At 38.5% G+C, this 13,506-nt stretch overlaps 1 protein-coding gene across 3 annotated transcripts in view; it reads right to left on the bottom strand.

The window, feature by feature from the left end:
• The window catches only part of GPAT4 (glycerol-3-phosphate acyltransferase 4), a 38,442-nt gene extending 27,052 nt beyond the window's left edge, over positions 1–11,390 (bottom strand). Inside the window, exon 1 of one of the 3 annotated variants that reach the window (XM_074287340.1) lies at positions 11,267–11,390. The gene's annotated coding sequence lies outside the window, so the exon portion shown is untranslated. Of the gene's footprint in view, positions 1–10,513; positions 10,686–11,266 lie in introns of those variants that run through there. The other 2 variants (XM_074287339.1, XM_074287338.1) reach the window with 2 other exon arrangements.
• Between the last annotated feature and the right edge of the window lie 2,116 nt (positions 11,391–13,506).

Raw genomic sequence — 13,506 nt, 5'->3', positions numbered from 1 at the left:
AGATATATTTACTGGGTGTGGGGATAGCCTTCTCGGAGCTTGATTACAAGCTTCCTGCTGTTCTTCAGTGGTGATCTTTGTTAAAAGATCTTCCATCTGGCTCTTTAACCTCTTTATGTAAGCATTATGTTCAGCTGTGTCCTTGAGCCTGATCCCAGATTTACCTGGGTCCATATTGCTTCTCTGTCTTCCCTCTTAAGTGGCGTTTCTACCGGATCTTTCAGAATCTTAACTCTGAATATTAAATATTTTCAAAACCTGATAATTCCTGATGCCCCACGTTGGGCGCCATTTGTAACGTGCTCTCCTGGCAGTTACAATTACTAGCTTAATAACCGGTAGTGCACTCAAGAACAACCACGTGTAATCTTAAAAGCCTTTATTATACCTACTCACATAATGCCCTAACTGATGCCCTGACTTGTTGGTTCCCGAGTGAGCACCTGGTCAGAAGACCCATGTGTTCACTACCAAAACCCTTACCTCTTTTGGCTATCCATCTTGGCTTGGCCACCAGGCTGGGAAGCCAGGGTGAAGAATGCCAGGTTAAAAAGGGCGCTTGCTGCCTGCAGTGGGCTTACATAGGGCCTGTGAGGTCACACACACAGCCAATCAGCGAGAGAGTCACCCATTAGGAAGCTATCTCAATATGGCCAGGATCCCGCCCAAAGGCAGTCCTAATATCCACAGAAATTACTTCCGGGCCTCAATCTCCTGATGGGCTGTGGCACCCATTTAAAGGCCCCTTACAAAGTGCCTTGCTAAGAGTTAAGCACAGTATCTGGCACATAGTAAGTATTTAACAAGTGTTTGTTGATTGACTTCCAAAGGTCAGAGAACTGGCAGGCCTACATTAGAACCCATTTTTCTCTAACTCCAAACTCATCATGACTTCCATCACATTGCCTTCACTTAACAATTATATTTTAGATTTTCCAAAATGTTAATCTTATGTGGCTAAAAAATAACTGAAGCTACTTCAATGCCTAACTTAATTAAAAAGCAACTCTTTAACTGTTTAAATTCAAATTTAACATCTTTGGTGGATTTGCAATCAGTGCAACATCTGAGTTTGAGGCCTATTTTTGCAACTTATCTGTGTGACACTGGACAAGTTATTTATTCTCTCAGGTCTACCATTCCTAATTTGTAAAGTGTGTAGGTTGGAAGAAATGACTTCTAAGTCATATGTAAGAGATATGCTAAATGGAAAAAAAAATTTTCAGTTCTAGCTAAACCATAATCTATGACTATCCCTACATCATACAACCTCATTAAGATTTTTTTAAAATGACCAAATTAATAAAACAGGAAAAAGATGATTTTTTATCTGAGAAAAATAAATTGAGAAAGCCATAAATGAACTCCCATTAAAAAACTGCAACAATTTCCAAGTCTAAACAAATGGCTTCTATGAAATATTCTAAAAATAGTAATTATGTGATCAAAACTGTTTCCAAAAATAGGGGAAAATTCAGATATAAACTTGCTACCAAACCAAGAAGAAATAAAGCAAATATCAGATCAATACACATAAAGAATACTAATACAGACATACCAGAATTCTAGCAAAGAGATGAACAGTAACATGTCCAATTTTTTTTCATTGTGGACAAATTGAACTTATACTAAGAACAACCAATCCCCAATATATGTATAGTCAAAGTCAGGCATTTTTTTACCACATTTCAAAGAAAAAACAATTCACAACAGAGGAGAAACACGGTAAAAGCAGCAATCTAAGTTACTCAAAACAGATAATTATAGAATTTGGAAAAGATCTATGATTTCATATACATAGGAAACTGGTCTTCTGGATCCAAGATCAGATCTCTATCTACACTACCCGACAACCTCTCATATAAATACAAATAAATATAAAGTATCATCTCACATTCATTCAAATGACAAAAATGATTAAACAATGGGAAAATTCTATATTGGTGGTGATGTGGGAAAACAAGTATAGTATTTTATAGCTGGTAGAAAATAATTTTGAATTTTGCAAGATACTTTACAAAATATTTACCTGTATTAAATTCATAAAACTATACTGGGATTATTGGGGGGAGAAGGGGAAGAAATCAACCATGTTTCCCAACAAATGGAAAAGACTGAAAAAAACTGGCAATACAAACACAATGGAAGATTACAGTATTTTAAGGGATATATATATGAAGAATTCAAATAAGGAGAAAACTATAAGAACTAAGCCATAAGTAAACAAAAGAGAATCAAAATACTGTAACAAAAACAAAATACAATAATACAAAATACAATAATATGAAAAAGATAACTAATTTTTTTTCCCTGAGGCTGGGGTTAAGTGACTTGCCCAGAGTCACACATCTAGGAAGTGTTAAGTGTCTGAGACCACATTTGAACTCGGATCCTCCTGAATTCAGGGCTGGTGCTCTATCCACTGCGCCACCTAGCTGCCCAAAAAGATAACTTTAAATGATTCATATTTAAAACACTGGACTATGGTTTTTTCTTTAATTTTTTCTTTAATAAAAATACTAACACAGGCTATACGTAATATGGGCCACAATCACTTTTATGTGGTTTTACTTCATTGTTCTTGTGGAGATTAAGACTTAACTGTAAATACACTGCAGTCATTTGTCAAAATTTATTGATTAAAAAAACTTGAAAGCTTACTCAAGTGACAAAATGAACTTTAAAAATTAATAACTAGAAAATGTTTATTCTTCCAAATATAATCTACTAACATCAACTTGTACAACATTCTTACCGAAAAGATGGTTTTCTTTTTGTTTCATGTCCAAAAATTTACAAAAACCTCAGAACTGCACAAAGTTCCTAATATGTAAGAGAGGTTGTGTACCATAATTACAAACTCAATTAGTACCAGGAAAATGCAATAATTAAGTAGCGTTTTCCCTTTCAGCTAAGTAAAAGTGACTAAATCTCTCTTGTACAACTATTACTTGAGAAAAATCAAATATACAATCCTTTCTATTTCCCCATCTTTCTGAAGCATGAAAAGAGAAAAACATTTTAAAGTAGATCTCATTATACCATAGATTATGTTACAACTATAACAATATATCCTATAAAATAAATATTGCATTGCTACAATATAAGTTACCAAAGAGATACCATAATGGAATTTTACTTGAAACACTAAATATACAATACTGTTCAAGTGCCACCAGTTTTAAGTCACTGAAAGCAATAGAAATTTAAAACAAAGCACGGATCTTCCTGGGAAAGTTAATATAAGCCTGTGTGAAAATTAGTTATATTAAGAACAGAAACCAGTCAGCCACATTAAGCTAGACCTGTTAGAAATATTCAAAAAATCAGTTCTGCTAGAAACAGAAAAACCCACACTATTCAAGAGAAAAATAAATATGTAATTTATAGGAGAAAATATTTTACCTTCCCAAAAGCAGTGAGTGATTTTTGATAGCACATACATATAAAAAATTAGAGAATGTGCCCAATATATGTATAATTTACAAATTATACACATATACTACAGTAATGATAATTATATGTACTGTGAAATTTACAAAAAAGATTAGCTAAAATTAAATGAAATATTGATCCTACAGTCATAAGGCAACAGTTTCTTAAATAGGGAAACAGCATAGCGCATAGTCTTAAGTATTAAGAATATTAAAAATATTTGATAGTTATCCTACTCTGCCTACTGTATTTATACCTTTATACTCATTATATTCCATATGCTATATCCATTATATTCCATATGCTATATCCATTATATTCCATATGCTATATCCTTTATACTCCTCTTCCATATACTACCTCCTCCTTCAACTTTGGGAATTCCTCATTTCCTTCAAGGCAGCTCAAGTACTACCTTCTTCATGAAGTCTCTTCTGGTTTCCCTACTCCCAAAATATATATAAAAAATACAGTAGGCACTTAATAAAAATTTATTAACTGACCAAAAACATTAAGTGCCTATTATAATAAACATTTATTAAGTGTCTACTATACACAAGAGGCTTAAAAGATAGTCCTTAATCTTACATATATTCTGTAAATACACACACACACACACACACAAAACACAGGCATATGCAGGCATATATACATATTGTCTCTCCCACTATTAGATAAGCTTCTTTTTGAATAAACAATTTTCTAAGAAACAAAGAATTAATAATTAAAGAAATAAAAATTAAAACACCCTTATCAAATCTTCAATACCGAAAAAAAAAGAAAAATTACAGATGTTGGAGAGGTTATGGGGAAAACAAGGACATCAATGCATTGTGGGTAGATTTGTAACTTGGTCCAGCCACTGTGGAAAGCAAAATCAAAAAATTATAAATTGTGCAAATCATTTGATCTAACAATGATATCAACTAATATGATATTTAGCAACTAGTCCTATTCCCTATCAAAGAGCTCAAAAAAAAGATACATGCAAAAGTAGTTCTTTTTCTGTTGACAAAGGAATGAAAACGAAAGGAACACCCATCAAATGAGGAATGACAAATCACAGCACAAAGATGTACTAGTATACTACTATGCTCTAAGAAATGATGAAAAAGACATTTAATAAATCTGGGAAGAGGCATTCAAATTAATGCACCAGGAGAACAATGTATTCAATGAACAAAACTGTAAAATGCAAACAAATTTGAAAGATTTAAGATATCTCAGATTAATACAATGGCTAACCATAATTTTCAACAATTTACCCAAGTCTTGAAAGAAAGGTGATGGGCCAATGGTGCTGACTAAGTATATTTACCGGACATGACCAATGCAGAAATTCATTTTGCTTAACTATGCATATTTTTAACAAGAGTTTTGGTTTTTTCCTTTTCTTTAAAAAAAAAAAAATCAGGAGATGGCAATTAAATGGTACAATGGATAAAGCACTGCCCCTGAAATCAGGAGGCCCAAGTTCAAATGTGATCTCAGACACTTAACCCTTAACTAGCTATAAGACCCTGGGGCAAATCACTTAAACCCAAATTGCCTCACAAAATAATAATAATAATAATAATAATAATAATAATAATAATAATAATAATAATAATAATAATAATAATGATAATAATAAATCAGAAGAATGGCAGATAGATAGAAGAAACAAATGTTAATCGAAAAAAATTTTAAAGAAATGTAAGCTTTTTGAGGACAAGGATTATTTTATTTTTGCATCTCCAGCACTTACCAGTTACATAGCATGAGTAAAGTACTTCATAAAGTTACTAGAGGATGAAGTGGAGAAGGGAGACTCTTTAGACAGGGAGACCAATTAAGAGTATATTGAAGGGTACATGATTTGGGCATAAAGGATGCTGCCATAAATAAATTAGGAGATCAAGGGATAATTTAGGGATAATTTACCTATTAGATCTTTGAAGAAAGGAAGAATTTATGATCAAAGGACTAGAGAACATTATGAAAGGCAAAATGGACAACTTTGAGTATTAAAGTTTTTGCACAAACAAAACCAACAGAAATAAAATTAAAAGGGAAGTGGTAAAGGTCTCATTTCTAAAATACAACTCTGAGATACCACCTCTCATCTCTAAGATTTGCTAAGATGAAAGGAAAAGATAATGATAAATGTTGGAGGAAATGTGGGAAAACCAACATTAATGCATTGTTGGTAGAATTGTGAAGTGATCCTACCATTCTGGTTAACAATCTGGAATTGTGTCCAAAGGGCTATAAAACTGCATATATACTCTTTCACCTAGCAGTACTACTACTGGGTCTGTATCCTAAGGAAATCATAAAGGACCCACATGTGCAAAAATGTATGTAGCATTTCTTTTTTGTAGTAACAAAGAACTGGAATATGAATAGATGCCCATCAATTGGGGAATGGCTGAATAAGATATGCTATAGGAAGACAATGGAGTATTTATATTGCTCTACAAAAAAATCATGAACAACCTGATTTATACGAACTGAAGCTGAGTGAAACAAGCAGAACCAAGAATACATTGTATGCAATAACAGCAAGAATGTATGATGACCAACTATGAGACTTGATTCTTTTCTCAGTGGTTCAGTAATCCTAGGCGATCCCAATAGACTTTGGACAAAAAATACCATCTGTATCCAGAAAAAGAATTGTGAAGATTGAATGTATATCAACACATGTTATGTTCACTTGTTTGTTTTTAACAAACAAATTTTTCCTATGGTTTTTCTCTTTTATTCTGATTTTTCTCTCAACATGATTCATAAAGCAATTAAAATAAAATTTTAAAAGTATATATTGCAGAAGCAATATAACAATATAGGTAGTGAAAGCAAGGAGAACGTTAGATATGCTAGTGAAGAGATGGATATGAACACTGTTATAGTGGAAGAATGGACAAGACTCAGCAACTGGTTGGATATGTGGAATGAGGTAGAATCAGTTAAATCTGCTTAACAGTGCTTGACACACAGGATATGTACTAAACAAAATGGAAGATATCAGCAAGGTTATGAACTTGGGTAACTATAAGGATGACAAAAATAGTAAAAGTTGAAAGAAGAGTGTTAGGGGATGAGGGAAAAAGATACATATTGCAAGCTATCCAGCTTATTCTTCACTAAAAAGTAAAAAGTTAGGCAAAGTATAGCATTCACCAAAGGATAACTTGTAACCACAATGATCTGATATAGAGGGCAGGGTGTGAGTATGCTGAGGGAAAATTTGTAGCAATGAGTTATTACAGCACCAAAGGGGAGTTTCGGGGACTCTGCAAAACCATGGAGGGCCAGCAACTAGACAAGGTAGAGCTGAGTGATAATGGATGAAGGAGAAGTTCAGTAGTGTTGAAAAGAAGCCCCATCCACTAAAATTCGGTTCCGCACATATATATTGTTATCTAGGATATAGTATAACATATTCAATATGTATGGGAATGCCTGCCATCTAGGGGAGGGGGTGGAGGGAAGGAGAGGAAAATTCGGAACAGAGGGAGTACAAGGGATAATGTTGTAAAAAATTACCTATGCATATGTGCTGTCAAAAAATGTTATAATTATAAAATTAATAAAAAAATTTAAAAAAAAAGATATTTTGAACCATTAATGCCAATACAAAAAAAAAAGTCAGGGATGTTATCCCAAAAAATACTACTCTTCATTAAGAAATTACTTTTCTTCTGTATAGAAGAATTTTACATATTTAACATATATTGGATTACTTGCTATGTAGGCAGGAAAAGGAGGGAGAAAAAAATTAGAATAACACTTGGCAAAGGTGAACACTGAAAAACTATCTTTGTAAATAAAGCTATTATTTGAAAAAAAGAAATTACTTTTCCTATGCCACTTAAAATATAATAATTTCCATCAATATGTAGATATATAAACATTGAAATTAATCTCTTTTGAGTTCCAGTTTCACATGGCCATCTTCTTGTTAGACATCTTTAGCTTGGATGTCTTGATTTCTTTGATGTCCTTTCTATATGGCAAGTTAAACTCACTATGTTCAAAATAGAACTTATTATCTCCTGCATCTAAATGAAAATGACTCTTCTCTGCTAAAATCCCTCCCTGTAGCGGTTTCTCAAACATGACACAACTATCTCATACTTGGAATGTTCACCACCTTCAGTTTCCTTGGCTTCCTTATAAAACTTTCTGCAGAAACACCTCTAGAGCCTTCTTCCCCAGCAACTAGTACCTTCCTTCCACATCCTTTCACCTCTTCCAGTCCAGAGATGCAAAAGAGAAAAATGCTTTTAAGAATACCTGTAGTAAGGGTATGATACCCTATGTAGACAGAGGGAGAAAAAGAGGGAAAGGGAGAGGGAAGGAATGAAAGAAGGAAGGAGGGAATCTTCCAGCTGTTGTTTGTTCTTTGTTCTGGAAGAAGACCAAAAGCTCAGAAGTGATACCATGACCTTTAAGTGAATTGGATTTAAGGGAGGGAGGGAGGGCTGTACAAGGTCACGTGCCTCACTTTCCCCCACAGAGCCATATGGATCAGTAGCAAGATATATATCAAGAGGATTGGAGATGGCCCTGGATGAAGTGGGGGACCTTTGGTCTTTTTAAACAAGGTCTTCAACAGGCCTCAGTCTGAGATTACATGCATTAAGTGATTAAGGATAGGTAACAACTGAGGCAAAGAATCTTTTCTTTCACCTAGTCCCCCCCCCAACAAAAAAAAAAAAAATCTAAAGAAACAAACTAACAAATCTGAGAGGGGAAAATCCTCAGAGTTTCTGGCCAAGCAGAAAAGTAGCCAAAGCTACTTACATTCAATCTGTGTCGATCAGGACCCAGTTACTTTGAGGTATTGGCTAGAATTCTTTTTAAAGGACCAACACCAATCTGATTCTCATTGGCCATCAAAAGACTCTAGGTCAAGCTCCATTTGGTCACCCAGGTTTGTAAACTACAACCTAGGAGTGATCCTTGACTCCTCACCCTCCTTTACATCTCCTGTCCAATTAGCTGGTGATTCTACTTAGGCTACATTTCCTACAGCCCCCAACAAGATATCTCCTTCAGATACCCACATGACCACCTTTCTTTATCACAGGCTTTCAACATTTCTGCCTTGGGCAGAAATAGCTTCCTAATGGCTCTTCCAGCTCCAAGTGTCCCCTCCACTAATTCACACTCCAGATGCCAGAGACATTCCTAAAGCACAAACCTCTCACCCAGTCGCTCCTCTGCTCAAGAAACGCCAAAGGTTGTTTATTGCCCCTTCAATAAAATGCAAACTTTTCGGTTGGGCGTTTAAATAGCAGTCATCATACTATTCCGACTCCAGACTATCTTTCCAGACTCATCCCAAATTCTTCAAGAAGCACACTTCAACAAATCAGTTCCTGGCTTTCTCCAACATGCCATTTCCCCTGCTGTTTCAGGGCTTTTGCCCTGGTGGCCTGTTCATCCACAGGAAGGACTTCCTCCTCACCTGTGCTTCTCAGAATCCCTAACCCCCTTCTTCCAAGATCAGCTCCCACCTCCTGCATATAGCCTACCTGATCCCCAAAGTGACCAATATGGCCCCTGCTAACATCACCTTTATACAAATATTTTATCTACTTATATTTCTCTAACAAAACAGAGGGCAAATAAAATATTTGCTGACTGATACTCATTGCGTGACTACGTTGTCCCAGACAAGTCTCCATGAATTCTAAATTTTTACACTCAGCTAGATAATTGATCCTAGATGATTTCTTTTCTAGAAATTTCTTTAAAGCACTCACGGATGCTCCCTAGTTCTAGTATCATTAAATTGTTGATGATTTTTAGTTATGGGTACACCTCTTAGGTCGGCTGAATGGCACTGGGGACAGCGAGCCTCAGATATGGTCTCAACACCCTTCATAGGTATTCGATCCCATGCTATTAGCCTTATTAGCCTGAACGTCTTCATTTATAAAATGCAGCCCACTAACAAAAATTCACAGGACTTAAAATGGCCAAAACAACAAAAATGCCTTTTAAGCTTTTGCTTTGTTTACCAGTTCTAGACAAGAAACTTCTACCAGCGTGGGTTGGTCCCTTCGCTCCCATTCACAGTCTCAGTGACTTGTCAGAGACACCAGGTCACATAGGCAGATGAAACAGGGTTTCGTAGGGGTCATGAGCATGAGTACCTACCCTCGGGACTTCCACATTTTGGTAAACAACAGCGAAGTGAAACGGCATCATGAGCCAAGCAAGGCAAAGGAATTAAAGAGATTCGGTCACTGTTAGAAGTGGACCAGAGACAAGGTTCAGACACAGGCGTAATTAGTTTGAACTGTCAGTGAAACAATTTCTTCAGGTGAAAAATTACGCCAAAAGCTAGAAAGAAGGATTCCAAGCCAGGCAGTCAATTACGAGATAAGCATCACAACAAACAGCCGTGTGAAACACTCCTGGGCTGCGTGTGTCCTCTACCTCAAAAAGAAAAATGTGTAAAAGCCCTCGTCCGAGGACCCCCCACAGAGAAGCCGTAGCGGAAAGCTGTGAACAGTTTTTGAAGGTGGGAGGGAAGGGAAGGAAAGGGACTCTGCTTTCCCCCCGCTCCCCCCAACATATCCCTAGTGAGATATAAAGAAAATGCAGGCTGGGAGAAAGGGCGAGGACACGTAGAACGGAACAATACAGCGTAGGATTTCCGAAGAAGATGGGGAGGAGATAGCCAGAGACTCAGTCTGGAGGAGGAAGAGTAGGAAGCGGGGTGAAGGTGGGCGGGGGAAAGGGAAATCCTTTCCCCATTGGACGCCACGCGAGAGCGCCCCTCCCCATCCAGCGTGGATTCGGGGAGCCCTGGCTCCGACTACACAGGCAGCCAGGGCTGGGGAGAGGAAGATTCCACTCCAGGAAAGAAAGGGGAGGTCGGAATGTTCCACCCTGGGAACCCCGGGGGAACTCGATGGTGTCTCCCGAGCTCCACAGCCGGCAGGAGAGGCCCCCGAGAATCTAGTACCGGCCCTTAACCCCCGCCGAACCCCTGACCCTCCCACTCCTCAGCCTCGTCCTCAGTTCCTTTGGCGGCTACCGATATTGGGAGGGCAAGGGTCGGGCCAGTTATACTCACCGGCTGTACTGCACCGGGGTCCTGGTCCTGGTGCTCAGGATCCCTCCGTTCACAGTCCCACCCCCACCGCCGGCCAGAGACTAGGTGGCGAGTTTGTGCGCACGCGCCCGCCCGCCCTTTGTCTACGCCGCTTTGACGTGACGCCCCGCCCCCCGCCCCTTTTTTTCCAACTGAGGGCGCGCGCAGAGGGAGGAAGGGCGATGCTGACGTCACCAACGCCGCCAGTGGGCGGGTGCCGCCTTTTGAGCGCTCCTCCTGCAGCGCTAGACTAGAGCGGAGTCTCCCCCTAGCGGGGCAGCGATTGGCCAGAAGGCGGTGATAGATCTTGTGAGAGGTTCGCACTGGCCCCCGTCCGAGCGGCGGCGGCGGTTGGGGGCCGAGGCCTGGTCTCCAGCTCCAGGCGGGCCAGTTGTGGGTCCGCGCCCCTGCGGCCTGCGCTTTCTCAGAGGTTAGACATTCCCGCCCAGTCGTCCGGGGACGGAGCCCGGCCCTGTAGCGAGGGAGCCGGGCCGGGGCGGTCACCTGGGCTCTCGGTCCTACTCTGCCTGGAACACAAGGTAGCCCAAGCCAAACGTGTCTCTCTACAAGGAAACTCATCCTTGGCCATGCTATTGTCCTGCAGAGAGAAAGCAGGCTTTGCCTGCAGCCCGGCCGGGCCTCCGTCCTGGCGGTTCACAGTCAGCTTTGGGATTTAATGACTCACTGCCGTACCGATGACTTAAAGCCCTACTTATCCGGCCCTGACCTTTCTACCGATCTGTCTCCTCTCCAACGGCTTATGGATGTCCAAACTCTTAAATCCGGCATTCTCCCCGACCCAGCCCTTCCAAACCTCCACTGTCAGCGTCCCGTCCTCCTGACAGGACCCAGGCGGACATCCTCTTCCGACCCTCCGTCCGGGTTCAGTCTGTTGCCAAGGGTGTAGATTTCACCTTTGAGGGGCAGCTAGGGGGCGCTAAATAGAGCACCAGCTCTTAAGTCAGGAGGACCTGAGTTCAAATATGATCTCAGACACTTACAGGTCCTAGCTGTGTGGTCCTGGGCAAGTCACTTAACCCCAACTGCCTCAGGGGGAAAAAAAATCTCATCTTTGCAACAAGTCTCAAACACACCCCTCCAGATGTCCCCGTGTAAGGCCGCGCTGCTGTGGGTGCTCAGGTTTGGACTTCTACATCAGCCTACTACTAGCTTCCCCTGCCCCAAGTTTCTGCCTACAACCGTCCTTCCTCCATTCAGCTGCACAGTGATTTAACTAAAGCACACCCTTTTAAGCCACTTCTAGGCTGAAATATAAAAATCCTTTGGCTTTCAAACCCCTCATAACCCCACCACACCCCTCCGCCAACTAACTCCCTCATATCCTGGATGCTCTCTCTACCACATGAACCGGGGAATTGCACACAGCGGCAAGGCCGACTTTCTGTAATACATAATAAATACGGACAGCATTTTTGAGTCAATGTTGAGACTCAATGAAAAGAACCAAGATATATGTAATATATATGTAATAGTATATATTCTATATATGAAATATATATTATTATGTTATATATTATGTAATATGTATGCATATTCAGAAATCATGGTACTTCATTAGATGGAAAAAAAAAAAACTTGGTAAATGTATGCATCATTTAGCCCTATCTTTTTTTTTTTTTTTGGAAGGTCTTTTCTATGTTTTGTTTTTTTTTAATTAATTTTATAATTATAACTTTTTTTTGACAGTACATATGCATGGGTAAATTTTTACAACATTGTCCCCTGCACTCCCTTCTGTTCCGAATTTTCCCCTCCTTCCCTCCATCCCCTCCTCTAGATGGCAGGCATTCCCATACATATTACATATCTTATAGTATATCCTAGATACAATATATGTGTGCAGAACCGAATTTCTTGTTGCACAGGAAGAATTGGATTCAGAAGGTTAAAAAGAAGAAAAACAAAAATGCAAACAGTTTACACTCATTTCCTAGTGTTCCTTCTCTGGGTGCAGCTGTTTCTATCCATCATTGATCAATTGGCATCGGATTAGCTCTTCTCTTTGTCCAAGATATCCACTTCCATCAGAATGCATCCTCATACAGTATCATTGATCTAGTTCTGCTCGTTTCACTCAGCATTAGTTCATGTAAGTCTCTCCAGGCCTCTCTGTATTTCTCCTGTTGGTCATTTCTTACAGAACAATAATATTCCATAACATTCATATACCTAATTAACTCAACCATTCTCTAATTGATGTAGCCCTATCCTTATGTCAAATCATATAGTTCTTTTTAAAAAGTCCACATTAGAAGGAATGAATTCTATTATGCTCATAGTAAAATAGAAAAAAACTGGAAGGGAAAGACATGGATAAGTAGAGCATAATTTACTAATTTCACCACGTAGGATCAAAATATAAAATTTAGGTAGTATATTAAGTATTACATATGTCATGACTAGATGAAATAATTCATTTAAAATCCCACCCTTTGCAGAAAGCCTTTCCCAATCCTCCTTAATTCTAATACTTTCTCTCTATGGATGATTTCCTGTTACTCCTGTATGTAACTTGTTTGTCTTTTTCATTAGATTATAAACTTCTTGAGGCCAGAAACTGATTGGTTGGTTTGGATTTTTTTTTTTTTTTTTTTTTTTGCTTTTCTTTGTGTTCCTAGATCTCCACACAGTGCCTGGCATACTATAGGTACTCAACACATTCATGCTCATTGAATAATGAATTTTTTAAAAGGTAGTAAATTCATTAGATGTTTTTGAGCCAAAGATGCAATTGATTTTTTCTATACAGCTTATTGGTATTTTCCTGAATTACTGAACTACTGAGAAGAATCAAATCTTTGATAACTGTATTTCAACATAATTGTATTCCTATGTAAACTTATTAATTTTATGCATTGAAAAATATTACTCTGGGAGCAGCTAGTTAGTATAGTGAATAGAGCATCAACCTTGAAGTCAGGAAGATCTGAGTTTAAATCTGGCCTCAAATAACT

This window comes from Sminthopsis crassicaudata, chromosome 2 (assembly GCF_048593235.1).
Source record: "Sminthopsis crassicaudata isolate SCR6 chromosome 2, ASM4859323v1, whole genome shotgun sequence".
Lineage (NCBI taxonomy): Eukaryota > Metazoa > Chordata > Mammalia > Dasyuromorphia > Dasyuridae > Sminthopsis > Sminthopsis crassicaudata.
The sequence above is the reverse complement of the archived record's forward strand: the minus strand, read 5'-3'. Positions and strand labels throughout refer to the sequence as shown.